At 38.4% G+C, this 15,618-nt stretch overlaps 1 protein-coding gene across 2 annotated transcripts in view; it reads left to right on the plus strand.

The window, feature by feature from the left end:
- Positions 1–15,618, plus strand: part of LOC111049586 (U6 snRNA-associated Sm-like protein LSm1) — a 41,820-nt gene that overhangs the window by 25,276 nt on the left and 926 nt on the right. The window lies entirely within an intron of this gene.

Consider the following 15,618-nt stretch of genomic DNA (forward strand, 5'->3'; position numbering starts at 1 on the left):
AAGGTATTCAGGTGTCCCCGAGGTAGGAGATGAATCAAGGATGGTGAAAAGGCAAGCTTAATTGTCATCTACTGTTGGTAAATTCGGCTTCCATCATATAACGTTGCACATATATTTCTGACGAGATATTTACAATGTCTTTAAAGACTATAGATCGGTGAACTTTCCAATCGAAAAATAATAGTTTAAAACTTTCAACTAAAGGGAGTTTGGCAAACACTCTTCCAAACGTAGGTTTATGGTGTACGATTTAACATTAACGAAAAAATAATAATTTGAAGAACAATTTTCTTCTGGGAATGATCGACGAATAATAATTATCAATTCCCGACTCGAGGCAAGCTATTACTAAGCGAGACTGAACTGAAAGAAAAAACCCACCGGCTAGTGAGCGCGACGCACTCAAGTGAAAGAAATACGAACTGAACGAGGAGCGCGCGTCCAATTCAAAAACGAAAAATGAAAACTAGAGCTGGCTCCAACAGTATTGGTTTGCCTAACTAACAGACTACTTGGGAACACAATAAGTTTCGGTTGACGTGTGGGGTTCTTTGAACCTTTGGATCCTTGAATCCGTCCCTTCAAAAACAATAAACAATATCCTGAAAGTGACAGAATTATATTTACAACAGTCTCCAATTTATTGAAGGGTTCCCATACATATAACTCACTCTGTATTAAGGCTTAGAGTTTGAGGTAATATAGTTAATTTAATGAAATCATACAGAATGTGTTTATTCTTTCTTTTGAATTCAGTTTCAACTATTATACATAACATGTTCTAATGTTCAACAAAAAATAAAATAATGGGATACCTGTCTTTTGATATTACCTATATTTTGAATTGATGTCAAACTTGTGCTCATACTCTCTCAAAAATAAATAGGCCTACATTAAATTACATTTTAATGTTATTTTAATTACATAAAAATTCATTCATTTACATAATATAGTAAGTATAAAATGTTATATTTTGAGTAAAGTATGAAAATGTTTTTTCAATCCTGAATATTCTTCTTCTTTCTCGATCCCCTTCTCCATCATAGCGTAGGGTGGTTTGAAGATTGCTCGGCCCATTGTCTCCACTCCCCACGATCCTCAGCCAATCTTTTCATCTGCTGCCAGTTTTTACCCCTAGCAGCCCCCATTCTTTCGACATGGTTTTCAAACGTTATTCTTGGTTGTCCTCTTTGCCTCCCTCCAATAGGTTTCATTTCCCATATTTGTTTGGCCTTTCTCTCGTTTGTCATCCTTGTTACATGACCGAACCGTTTCAACTACCTTTCTTGCATTTTGCCAACCAGGGTTTCAATCTCCACTTCCTGCCTTATGACTTCATTCCTTATCCTGTCTCTTCTTGTTTTTCCCACAATCTTTCTAAGGAATTTTATTTCAGATACTCTGATTTTCTGGGCTTGCCTTTCAACAACTGGCCAGCTTTCTGTGCCATAGAGGATAGTAGGTACATACACTGCTTGGTATATTCTCTTCTTCGCCGTTTTACTGACTTCTCTTTTACCCAATAGAGTATTATTTATTGAATAAAATATATTATTGGCTTTTTTTATTCTATTCAGAACTTCACTGTCAATCCTTCCATCTCTTCTTATTTTGACTCCCAAGTAATCATATTCATCTACTTCTTTCATTTGTTTTCCTTCCAGAAAAAGTTCTATTTGCCAACATGCATTACTATTCATCTTTCCCAACATGCATTACTTTGCTTTTATCAATATTAAGCTGCATTCCTTTCCATTTCAGAATCTCATGCCATTCCTCTACTGTCCTTTTTAGTTTATTCTTACTGTCAGTTAAGAGTATCACATCATCTGCATACATGAGCGCTTGTATTGTTATCGGTCTCATTCTCCAATTTCCAACAACTGTTTTTGCAGTTCGAGCCTTACAAATTTCATTTATTTCATCCATTAGAACCACAAATAGCAATGGGCTTATACTATCTCCTTGTTTAACCCCTTGTTCAATTGGAAATTCTTCTGACAGTCCACCATTCAGTCTTATGATGCCCTTTGGGTTGTGATAGACAGCTTTTATTGCTTTTCTCAGCTTTGATGGTACATTTTTTGCTTCTAGCGCTTTCCATATATCCTTTCTTGGCACTGAATCAAACGCTGCCTTTATATCCAAGAAGGCCACATACAAATTCCTTGACCTTTCTATATTCTTTTCCATCACAGTCCTGAGAGTGAAAATGTGGTCCTGTGTTTGGCGCCCAGGTCTGAAAGCTACTTGCTCATCCTCTAGAAGATTCTCTACCACTTTTCTGAGTCGGCTTTCTAGAATTCTAGTATACATCTTATAAACCACTTAAGAGAGGCATATTGGGCGGTAATTCTCACATTCGCATTGATTACCCTTTTTGAATATTGGGATTATGAGATTGTATTCCCAGTCCTTTGGAATTATTCCTTCATCCCAGATCTTTCTGAATAGTAACCATATCCATTCGATCAACAAATTTCCTCCATTTCTGGGAATATTCCATCCAACCCTGAAGCTTTATTCAATTCCATCTTCTTCACAGAGTTTATCACTTCTTCTTGAGTAATTTCTTGACATACCTCCAGATTTTCCTGATTTTCATCAATTCTTTGCTGCTCATCTTCTCCTGCTCCCTCCTCAATTTCTTTTCTGAATTTCTCCTCAACATATTATTTCCATACTTTTAATACCTCCTCCTGTTTACTAATTAGTACAGCATCCCTATTTTTTATGTTTTTTACTGGTTTTACTCTTCTTCCTCTCAGTCCCTTAACAATGCTCCAGAACTGCTTGCGATTTTCAGTGTAAGTTGCTTGAATCTTTTCTCCAAATTCCTCCCACGATTGACACTTTGTTTCTCTCACGATCCTTTTGGCATTATTCCTTTTCTCTACATATATTCGTCTGTTTTCCTCTGACTGAATCTCCAAGTATCTTCGCCAAGCAAGTTTTTTCTCACGCACTGTTTTCATCACCAAGTCATTCCACCATCTAGTCCTCTTCAACTTGGTATTTATTGTTGTCTTACCACACGTTTCTTCTGTTGCTTTTAACATTGCTGTTTTCAAACATATCCATAGTTCTTCCACTCCCATTTCCTCATGTCTTCTTAGCTCTTCCAGATGTTCCCTTATTTTTCTCTATATATCTCTCTCTTCTCTACCTCCTTAAATACTTCTATTTTCAATCTTGAAAACTTTTTGTTTGCTTGTTTTATAAAAATCCGAAATCTTACATCCATAACCAGCAGCCTATGATCAGTACTCAATTCAGCTCCCCGAATAACTTTGACATCTAGTACTCTTCTTCTCATTCCAGGTCCATATATGAAATAGTCAATGACACTTTCAGCATCTCTACCCTCTGCCAAGAATGTAATTTTATGGATATGTTTGTGATTATACCAGGAGTTTCCTACCAGCATATTGTTTTCAGTACAGAACTCTATTAACCTCTTTCCATTTTCATTTAGAGTCTGTTCTCCCCCGTGAGGACCAATGGTATCATGTGATCGATTTTGGTTACAACCTGTTCTTGCATTTAAATCACCAGCTATTATTTATTACCTCTCTGTTCTTATCGTTTGCTTTAGTTGTGACCCTTTGTAACTCACTGTAGAAGCACTCTTTGGTGAGTATATCAGCATCCTCAGTCGGAGCATCAGCAGAGACAATAGTTATCTTGATGTTCAGGTCCAAATCAGCTGTTATTATTCTGGAGCCAACAGCTTCCCAGTCACTCAATCTGTCACTCACTTCCGGGGTCATTACCAAGCCTACTCCTTCCTTTGCTCTTTCCTTTTGATCAACTCCTGAATATAGCAGGACATATCCATTCTCTAGCTCCTTCCTACCATTTCATTTTCGTTTAACCTCACTCAGTCCCATCACAGCAATCTTGTACTTCTTCATCTCTTCAACAAGTTCATTTTCTTTCCCAGTCAGTGTTTTAACATTCCAGCATCCAAATCTAAATTTTATCTTATCCAATTTGTTCCATTTAGTTCCTGTCCAATTTCCGAGGCTCTTCATGTTTCTTTGAATCCAAGTTAACCCGACGTGTGGGGGATTAGCCCAACGACATCTTCTTCCTTGTCTGACTCCTACCCTTCGACCTGTCCGGCTTGGGAGGCCCTGCTGGTAGTTACACTACCGCCGGCATAGCTCTTGGGGTCACAGGAGTACACAAGCCCCTCCACCACGACAAGGTGTTGTGCTCCCTAGGAGGGGCAATCCTGAATATATGAGCAATAAATTATCAATAATAATAAATAAGCAAAAATGTTGTATTTTCAACTTGTTTAAAAACTGAAATTATTGTGTAAGATGATTGATATCAAATGAAAAAAAATTGTTATTTGTTTACTGGCACTGATAGATACTTGACTCAACTCTTGTACATTCAGTGGATCGATGAGGTTGAAGGGGTCTTCATTAACATGTAGGCTCCACACAAACTGTGCAATTTATTAACGATTATGGACGTTCTTAGGCTTGACTCACTTTAGTGAAACAGTCAGAACGATCCCAGTAACTGCTTCAACGATTCTGATTGGTTGGCATAAGCATTCGTGGGTGAGATGGAAAGGTCAAGGAAGAATTTATAAAAGCAACTACTCTCTCCAGTATAGTGGTCCAGAGCAACGAACTGGGATGTTCAGAACAGGGTTCATTGTGGCTAAGAAGTTGAGAGGAGCCCTGATGGAATTTGAAGCATCAAATGAGAGAATGTGTCGAGTACGCCTTAAGGGGAAATTTAGAAATGTTTCTGTTCTTTCAGTCCATGCTCTCACGAACGAGAAAAATATTGCTGAAAAAGAAGTATTCTATGAACAATTGGAAGAAGTTTGTGCTAAAATATCTAATTATGATCAATTGATCATTATGGGAGATTTCAATGCCCAGATTGGAAAGGAAAATTACTTACAGCAAGTGGCAGGAAACTGTACTCTGCATGAAAAAACAAATGAGAATGGGTTTCTTCTTGGTCAGTTCACCATCAGAAATGACATGCAAATTAAGAGCATTCAATTCCCACATAAGAGTATTCATCTTGGAACTTGGAAATCACCAGATGCAACAACAATCAATCAGATTGATCACGTGATAGTTGCTGTAGGGGACCTAATTGTGACTCTGACCATTTCATTGTGAAGACAGTAGTGAGACAGAGACTGTCAATGGCGGGTAAACAAAAGGTTATGCCTATAAGATGAGATGTTACATTTCCATTAATATACAAATAAACAATCTAATCAATAAAATGTACATAATATTCTGTTCTGAACAAAGCTCAGGCTAGAGCTACCAGAGGACTGTAATTTACTATTTAAATTATCAAATACAAACAAGGGCCAAAATTTAATCTTCAATTTGAGCCAGGTTATTTGTACAGTTAAACTCTGCATTAATGAACAATAAAAAAGAGCAAAAAAACTTACCAAATTTATTCCAATCTTGACTACTTGCCCTTCGAAGCCTTTATTGGGTGTTTTGGTCAGGTTCAGGGTGGGACTAAATCTGGGAATAGACAGGTTCTTGCTTACGGGCTGCCTTTTCGTTGATTCTGCGTTCAACTTGCAGGTTATGCACTGTGTTTTGAACAAAGCTCAAACTGGATTCTTTATAAATTCAAATCCGATTCAAATTAATTCAATTCAATACTATTTATGCTGTTATATTCATAATTCACACACACAACACTCAAACAATTTACAAGAAATTTCTGATCGAGAATTACATGACAGACAAACACAAATTTGGTCTTGCAAAAAAATGGGCTGACGAAACAAGACAGAGAAGACTTACAAAAACATCCACAATGCCAAGCAGCAGGACGGTCTGCGCTGGCGCAAACACAAGCCTGCTATTGGCAGAACTACAGTCTGTAGCGGCATTCTGGCACTACAATTCGAGTTCTCTGGCCAGACCATACCCCCGCCTCTGAAAAACTATTTTTCAGCCAAGTTACAAAAACTGAAAAAACCAAGGAAGGAAAAATCCAGACATGCCAAAAAGAACAAAACACCAACACCAAAAAACAACACAAAAGAAAAAATGCAACAATCACAACAACTATTGAGTTGGGAGTGGATATAATTTTGTTACTGGTCTTTCATAAATACCAGTTTTTAGGCGAACACTCGCCACTCAAACCTTGCCGTCACTTCCCGGAAACACTTGTTCAATGACACCCAGTGGCCACTGCAATGGAGGTGTGTTTGGTTGGTCAACTACCACAACCGTTCCCACACCGATAGAAGTGGGTGATTTCAACCATTTTTTACGACTTTGAAGTTTGTGCAGGTACTCTCTTCTCCATCGGTTCCAGAATGATTGAATAAGTTGACTGACCAATTCATACCTGGTGAGATGATTCACAGGGACACTGTCCACGTCCTGCATGGGAAACGATTTCAATGGTGTTAGAGTCAAAAAGTGCACTGGTGTTCACGTGGATCCTCACTCTGTACACACAGTGGGCGGGAATTCAGGACACCTTCAATCTGCACCAATACAGTGTTCAGTTCCTCATAGGTGAGAAGTTGATTGCCAATTACTTGGAACAGATGCAACTTTACAGATTCGACATTTGCCTCCCACAGACCTCCAAAATGTGGCAAACCAGGGGGAATGAATTTCCAATCAAATTTGTGTTCGGCGAGTTGACTAGTCAATGTGGTTTGAAACTCGGACAAGTTCAAAAGTTGAGATATTTTTCGCAACTTTTTCTTGGCACCTACAAAATTAGTACCACAATTGGAATACATCACACAACAGGGTCCACAATGTGACAAAAAAACGATGAAACGCAGCTAAAAACACGGGCGTTGATAGATCCGATACCAACTCAATATGTACCGCCTTTGTTGCCATACACACAAACAGACAAATATAGGCTTCCAAAACACAAGGATTACGACGTCTTGTCATAGTAATATGCAGAGGACCAGCGTAATCCACACCACAATTTTCAAATGGTTTGCATTTTGACACTCGACAAGCAGGCAGGTCACCCATTTTCGGTATAATTGCATTATTACTAGGTCAAATATGGAAACAACGATTACACTTAAAGACACAAATATGAATAATAGAGCAAGCAGACAGTATCCAGAATTTCTGTCTGATCATGGACAACAATAACAAAGGTCCAGCATGACAATTCTTCTTGTGATGATAATCAATTAACATCGATACGAAAGTGTCAGATTTTGGTAAGATCATCTGATGACAAGTCTCAAATTCAAGTCCAGCATGAGACAAACGACTGCTGACGTGAATCACACCTTTATCAATGAATGGAGACAGGCAACGTAGGCACATAGAACAATCTTCTCCCTTCTCTAATTGCACAAATTCAGATTAAAAATGTATCTTCTGTACCACTTTACATAGATACCTCTCAGCAACATCGAAATCTGATTCTTCTGATTGGGGTAAGATTCGTAAGAATTTGAGAACAAGAATTACAATTCTCAAAAGACGACCATAATCCGAACAATGACCAATCAATGAATATATTGCATTGCTGTTACAATCAGGAGATTTTGTGACTGTCAACACTGACGGTTTTTTCGCCTCTGATGGATCCACTATCTCTTCCATTTGAGTTCAAACGGGCCAATTGCATTCGTCCTCTGCTATCCATGATGGACCTGAGAGCCACAATGGAAAGTTCACAAGCTCAACTGGTGATAAACCTCTAGACAAACAGTCAGCGGGATTTTCAATTCCGGCAACATGCATCCACCCCTGTATACAAGAACCCTGTATTTTTGTGACGCGATTACCAACAAAAGTTTGCCATTTCACGGATGGAGCATTAATCCAACACAAGGTGACTGTAGAATCAGAGAGTGCAACAATACGAGGCACATGACAACGTTCACTAATAATAGTGACTACTGAATTCATGAGTTCTGCCAACAAGAGTGCCGCACACAACTCCAAACAAGGTATTGAAACAACTTTAGATGGTGCTACCTTGGACTTTGAACACAATAATACAACTCTTGGCTCCTCGCTCTCATTCTGCGACTTCACATAGATAACTGCACCAAAACCAGACAATGATGCGTCACAAAAACCAATCAAACTGATGTGAGAATCCTGAAACAAACCAACGTGACGTGGAACAGCAAATTTCAACAATAGAGGCAACTCTTTTTGACAATTCTCCCAAAGAGTGCATATAGACTCAGGCGGCTTCTTGTCCCAATCCACTCCTAATTTCCACAGTTTCTGGACAAGACACTTTAGAAACAACATAAACGGTGACAAGAGACCAAGTGGATCATAGATACGAGCCATCACTGACAGAATAGAACGCTTAGTAGCGACGACCTCACCACTCTTGACTGAAAACTGAAACAGATCAGTACTAGGTTGCCAATTCAATCCCAAGATAGCCAAGGAGTTGTCTGCTTCGAAATCCTTGTACAAAAACTATTTCTCTTCCTCCGAGAATTTCTCCAACATTGATGGTGAATTTGAAGTCCACTTTGTGAGCGAGAAACCTCCTCCCTCAAACTGCTGCTTGGACTGACAATACAGCTCTGCGGCCTCTGACTCTGTGGCGACAGATATGACTAAGTCGTCCATGAACATGTCTCCTGGTATTCTCACCTTGGCTGCTGGAAAACGATTTCCATCCTCCTCTACAAGCTGGTGGATGGTGTGAAGCGCCAAATATGGAGAGCTTGAAACACCGAATAGGCATCGACTTGTGCCCGTGGATTGTTATAGCGGGTCAATAATGCCTGCCAAATTATTTGATAATTGTTAGCCAATGGTGGCAAATGACGACAAATATTTGCTGCTTGTCCAGTAAGTCTACTTACAAGATATTGGACCTTCTGCTGATCATTCAAATTCTTGTTTTCATGTACCAATGCCTTAAATAGTTCATAAAACACTGACCATTGAGTCTGGTTCCCATCAAATTTCGGAAGGTTGATTTTAGGCAGTACCGACTCGGACACGACCGGCTGTGAACTAGCTGCTGTAGCTGCCGAAGATTGAGCAATAGCGACAGTCGCCTCTTTCTGTTTGAGAGTGTTAGCCACTACTTCAATATACTGAAACAGATCTAGGTGTGAGTCGTTGAATGCTACAACATGATCTTTATTCAACTCAAGTTCCAACTCATTAACCACTAATTCTGTCTTTTCATAATCCGAAATGGTCTGAGACACCCGAGGATACAAGATTGAAAATTGCTCAGCAACTTTTGGATCAGAGACATTTTCAGACAGGTCATAAATTCTTTGCAATCTGGCATACAATTGTTCCAGTTTAACGCAATGCACCCTGATTTGTTTCTGTAATTTTTCCTCCATCTTGAACTCATACACAAAACAATTCAGCCCTGACAATACAAACAACAGACAATAAAACAAGAATGAGTTCAAAACTAGATGAAAGGAAGAATCACAAGTTAGTAAGTTATCAAAGTTAAACTTTGATTATCAATTCACAAGATAAGTTATTGCTGAAAACAAAACTATATGATTAGATAATGTTCTTCCAACAACTCACAAACAAACAATAACTTGTTGAATTGAACAAACAAAATCATGCTGGTGATTAACCTTCACTAACATGTATAAAAAATGGACAATACAAATTCCAACAAACAAACAAATTCCTGAAAAAGAGCACAATGAGCCTAGTTTTAGGAAATTATAATTTTAACTGAAATAAATTTAATTTCAGACAAATACAAATTGACAAGAAACCTTGCTCTTAGAACAAGGCTACAACAAACTTAAGTTGAGCATGGATCAGACCATTCTCAACATGTCAACATTGGACAAATATGAAACTTCTTAAATCCAATGTGTGTGAATAAATCAACAAATTACAAATTTAAATTTATCCGGCCCAGAGGACCATAAAATGTTCTGAACAAAGCTCAGGCTAGAGCTACCAGAGGACTGTAATTTACTATTTAAATTATCAAATACAAACAAGGGCCAAAATTTAATCTTCAATTTGAGCCAGGTTATTTGTACAGTTAAACTCTGCATTAATGAACAATAAAAAAGAGCAAAAAAACTCACCAAATTCATTCCAATCTTGACTACTTGCCCTTCGAAGCCTTTATTGGGTGTTTTGGTCAGGTTCAGGGTGGGATGAAATCTGGGAATAGACAGGTTCTTGCTTACAGGCCTTTTCGTTGATTCTGCATTCAACTTGCAGGTTATGCACTGTGTTTTGAACAAAGCTCAAACTGGATTCTTTATAAATTCAAATCTGATTCAAATTAATTCAATTCAATACTATTTATGCTGTTATATTCATAATTCACACACACGACACTCAAACAATTTACAAGAAATTTCCGATCGAAAATTACATGACAGACAAACACAAATTTGGTCTTGCAAAAAAATGGGCCGATGAAACAAGACAGAGAAGACTTACAAAAACATCCACAATGCCAAGCAGCAGGATGGTCTGCGCTGGCGCAAACGCAAGCCTGCTATTGGCAGAACTACAGTCTGGCATTCTGGTGCTACAATTTGAGTTCTCTGGCCAGACCATATTCAAAAATACAATATATTAAATTTACTACAAAAATAAATAAATTGCATTTCTTCAGAAATTAACCTTCTCAACTATGGAAACCCATGTTCTAGAGCAGGTTTAGTAGTAATACAATTAAATTTAGAGTGGGGGTGCAAATACATTGGGTAAGTGAGCTCACATATTGTTCGAAATTATCTTTTTTATATTATGTCTTCCAGTTGTTGTGATCCAGTTTTTAACGGCACATTCAAATTTTCTTGAGTTTTCTATTATGTTAATGTGTACAGGAAGTAAATTGTGGAGTTTTGGTGCTAGGTGGTTGAAGTGTCATTGGTATGTTGCCTTCCTAGCAACATTCACAATAAGAAGGCTTCAATTTCTTATGTTGTGACAGTGGTTTCTTTTTTGAAAGCTTTCTGGGTTTTCGTGTAGTCTGCAAATAATTTCTAGGGAGAAGAGTTGTCTTGCATCCATCACACCAAATTCATTGTAGAGCTGGTCTGACGGATAACAAGGTGGCTTCTGCTTGATGAATATAATTATTAGTTTTTTCACTTTTATGCTCTCGGTAGTAAAAAATAGAAAAACTCTCTAGGGAGGAAAAGTGACTCCATTTAAATAACATGGGAAGCATCTCTATTTTAAAAACTTACATTTGAAATATGTTAGAAGGTCTAAGCTCAGATGAGGAAGCATAATAGAGGTGTCTGTCATTGAATCAACTGAATTCAATACCACAACCAGAGATTTTATCAACTCATGAAATAATTATATGTTTGTATGATATTATATACTTACTATTAGTAGAGGATAAAAATTTATACAAATTTTAAAATATTTTATTCTATTCAAAATACCAGCCAACATATATTTTTCATCTGCAATTCAAATCTGAACCGCATGATCTGGAGTCAGCCATTTTTGATAGCCGCTCAGCTGATAATTGTTATAACTTTTGCCGATAGATAGTGCAATTGGCAGTGCCAATCAGACGACCGGGTTTTACGTTTTAGATTCTAGGTTATGTTGTTAGGAAACATTGTCACCAATAACATAAGTTATTAAAATGATTTGATTTGCAGTTTCTATAAAAAAACGTCTATGGAGGAAAAATGTTGTGTACATCACGAGCGAAAAATACTTTTATATATGTACATATGTATAATAGATATACAAATAACTATTTTTGCTTCTTCTATAACTCCAGTTAATAGGTTTCTGAATTTTCTGTAATATTGGTGTAGTTGCAAATTTGATGTATTATTTCTACATTGTGAAGTTTATCTCTTCTCCTTATTGATGTTATTATTCCCACTCATATACATGGCTTGATTTTCTTCTCTCTATGTGGAACGAAGTAAGCTTTCTTCATTCTTTCATGTGCTTATTCATTATAGTGACAAACTCTTTCAATGCGCCATCAGTACTATCCTACATGTGAATGGAGTCCCATGTTTCTTCCACAAGCAGTGATGAAAACTTGACTTTGATTACCTCAGATTAATAAAGGAAAAAAATTTGAACTTTTTAGTAACAGATGGTGTTGAAGAAGTATGGACAAAGCTAGCCAAAAGCCAATGGCCTGAAGGAAGCAGCAAATGAAGCAATTGGTCAGAAAAGATGGAAAAGGAATGAGGGATGGTACAATAATGAGTGCAGAGAAGCAATTAGAGAGAAAAATGAAGCCAGAGCATGATACAACGAGAAACAAGAAGAAATTATGAAGACTGCAAGGAAAAATGCAGAATTGCCAATAGAACACACAGGACAAAGAAAAGAGAAGCTTTGAACAAACAGTGAGAACAAATTGAAAGCTTATATAAACAGAATGAGATGAAAAAGTTCTATAGAGCAATGGAAAAAATAAATAAAGAATATAGACCAAGAATTATTTCCTGCAAAGACAAAAGTGGAAGAGTTGTGAATGGAGAGATGGGCAGAGCATTTCAGAGAACTGTTAACAGTAACTGATACCAATGAGGAGAATGTACATAAAGGAACAGGGGAGCCACGTAGTATTGAAGTGGAGTTTGTTGCAGGGCCAACATTAGAGGAGACAGAAATGGCTGTGAAGCACCTAAAGAATGGAAAGGCAGCTGGACAAGATAATATACCGGCAGAAATGATGAGCATGAGCTGATTAGTATGATATGGAGAGGTATGCCTCAAGATTGGAACATAGGTATAATATGTCCAATTTATAAAAAAGGTGATAAACTGGATTGTAATAATTATCGTGGAATAACTATCCTCAGTGTAGCTTATAGAATTTTATCAAGTACTCTTAACAACAGAATTAAGGCCTACACAGAACAAGTGCTTGGAGAATATCAATGCAGGCTCTGACCAATTGACAACCCATCTGAGCAACATTAGATGGCGATCTGCAGAAAGAGAAAGAGGTATCAAGGAAGAGGAGTTTTGTCAGCTATCAAGAACGTTGCCGGTACACTAGTTAAAAAATCAATTGACATTCTACCAGTTGAACTTCATATCTCCAGCTATCAGTACTGCGGGCCAGGAACAAAACTTGAAAAGCAATTAGCAATAGGTGATCCAGGAATCCACAAACTTGATCAAGCCTGCAAGGAGCATGATATTGCCTATTCAAGGAGTGCTGATATGGCAAGCAGAGTGGTAGCTGACAACATCTTGGCAGAGCGAGCTTGGAGTGTAGCAACATCTTCCGACTCTGGATTGGCAGAGAGGGCAGCAGCACTACCAGTCACCAACATCATGAAGGCTAAGGCAAAGTTTGGTGGAGGAGCAAGAAGTCATAAGAAGAATTCCAGGAAAGATCTGAAACGTTGACATTGTCCAAGAAAGGTAAAGGTATTTTATCTGAGATGTCAACTGAGGATGGGAAACAGAGCACACCGCCATCAATGCAGAAGACAGTTATTGCTCTGCCTGACCGGGCACTTACCAATGCAGACCTCTACAAGTATGAGAGGCGGCAACTCTATTGGATGTGGAGGCGGCAATGTCTCCCATGGAGGGTGGTCCAGAACCTAGAAAAATAGATAAAAGGAGTGCAAATGCAAAATGTGTCATTCAACATTCAACCTCTATGAGGTTAACATCAAGAAGCATTAACTATCTGAAGGAAAGAGGCTGTCAAATAAGACAACATTAGCAATGGGAGTTTTGTATGTGACAAGGAATGGACCTTCATTGGACACCAGTATCATTGGCTATAAATACCACTCTCATACCCCCTATACCACACACTTCAATGGCAACGATGAATTGAGGATACCAATCCAGCAACAGGACATTTACACACTACCATCTGAGAGCTATCTACATCTAGAGTATACAGTGCTTGGAGCTGCTGGTGCTGCTGTGGGTGGAACACCATGTGTGTCTGGATTCTTTGCCAATCTGTTTTCAGAGATAGGTTATGAAATCAATGGTATGGAGGTGGACAGCATACATAATCCAGGTATCACCAGTCTGATGAAGAATGCTATGGCATTTGAACAAGATGGAAGGGACTGGCTACAAGTTTAGCTCAACCACTTGTTTTGCCAATTCTGCTGCAGATGGTACAAAAATTTATGTACCTCTATGATACCTGCTGGGCTTTGCTAAAGACTATAGACAAATTCTACTGAATGTGAAACAAGAGCTGGTGTTGAGATGTAGCCCTAATTTCAATGACTGTGTGAGTGCTGCTGGCGCCAATGTTACAATCACAAAGTTTTTGTGGAGAATGCAGTACTTAGAAGTGGCTGATGATGTAAAACTGTGCCTGCTACAGATTGTTCAGGATGATATGTCAATCAGTATGCCATTTCGTCATTGGGAATTTTATGAGTACCCAACCTTGCCACAAACTACAAAACATAAATGGACTGTCAAGTCAACAACTCAGCATGAAAAGCCACGCTACATTGTAGTTGGCCTGCAGACTTCAAGACGAGGTCTAGCAGCAGCTAACAGTTCAAAATTTGACAAGTGTAGTATGTAGTATGAGTGTTTTTAAACAAGAAATACTACCCATATGAGAGCATTGATGGCGATGATAATCGCATCTACAACATGTTTGCAGCTTTCAATGGAGTCTACAATCATGATAATGCTTGCTCAAGTAAACCTCTGCTTGAGAAAGGTGCTATGAGCACTGATTTTATAATTTTGTTTGTGTTTGATTGCTCCCGCCAAAATGAATCACTCAAAACTGGAAGTGTTGATGTGAAGATTGAGTTTCAAGCTACTGCCAACATCGCAGCAGATACACGTGCCTACTGCCTGATGATTCATGAAATGGTTAAAGAGTACCGACCATTGACTGGTCTTGTACAATCAGCATAGAGATAATATAAAATACCTATGACAGGCGTTGTGTAGCTCATTCTCACTTGGAGCGCTGAGTGATACAGTCATGTTCAAGTCAGCTACTGTTACCTTCTCCCTTAGGGAAGATGGAGAGGTTAGTGAGGGGGAAGATGTTGTAGGATGTGTCCTAGACAAACCATTTATGAAGGATGCCTCTACTGTATTGAGATTGTATTGCGGAAAACGTTAGCAGTGATGGAGAACACAGAAATCAGGATGAGTATATAACATTTACACCGAGAAGAGCTGCCAACATTTTCGGTCCACTACCACTCTACCTGATAAACTTTCAAGGATTTGAAGGACTGAACAATGACTTCATTGTAAAGGAGATGGCTGTACTGGAGCGTGACGATAATCATCATGTGACAACTCGTCACTACTTTTTCAAGCCGCCCTACCCAGAAATGCTGTTGAAAACGAGTGTAGTGCAACAATTGTCTACAGCAAGCAGAACATGGGCTGCGATGGTCGGGCAAAGGAGCTGGCCAACAACATCTTTCCTACACAGCTCTGAAACTGATTGTTTGCGACATAGTTGGACGATGGCTGGGTGACAACCTGGGACAACCAATCAAGATATTTGTCTATGGCTATGAAACTATCACTCTGTTGGACAAACTGCTACAGCTGGACAATAAGGAAAATATAGAGTACCTACATTGATTTAACATTGCCTTATGTCTACTATAAGGTGCCCAACTGGAAGATATGATAAGGACTAGTACTGGAAAAGGAGTCT

This window comes from Nilaparvata lugens, chromosome 4 (assembly GCF_014356525.2).
Source record: "Nilaparvata lugens isolate BPH chromosome 4, ASM1435652v1, whole genome shotgun sequence".
Taxonomy (NCBI): Eukaryota; Metazoa; Arthropoda; class Insecta; order Hemiptera; family Delphacidae; genus Nilaparvata; species Nilaparvata lugens.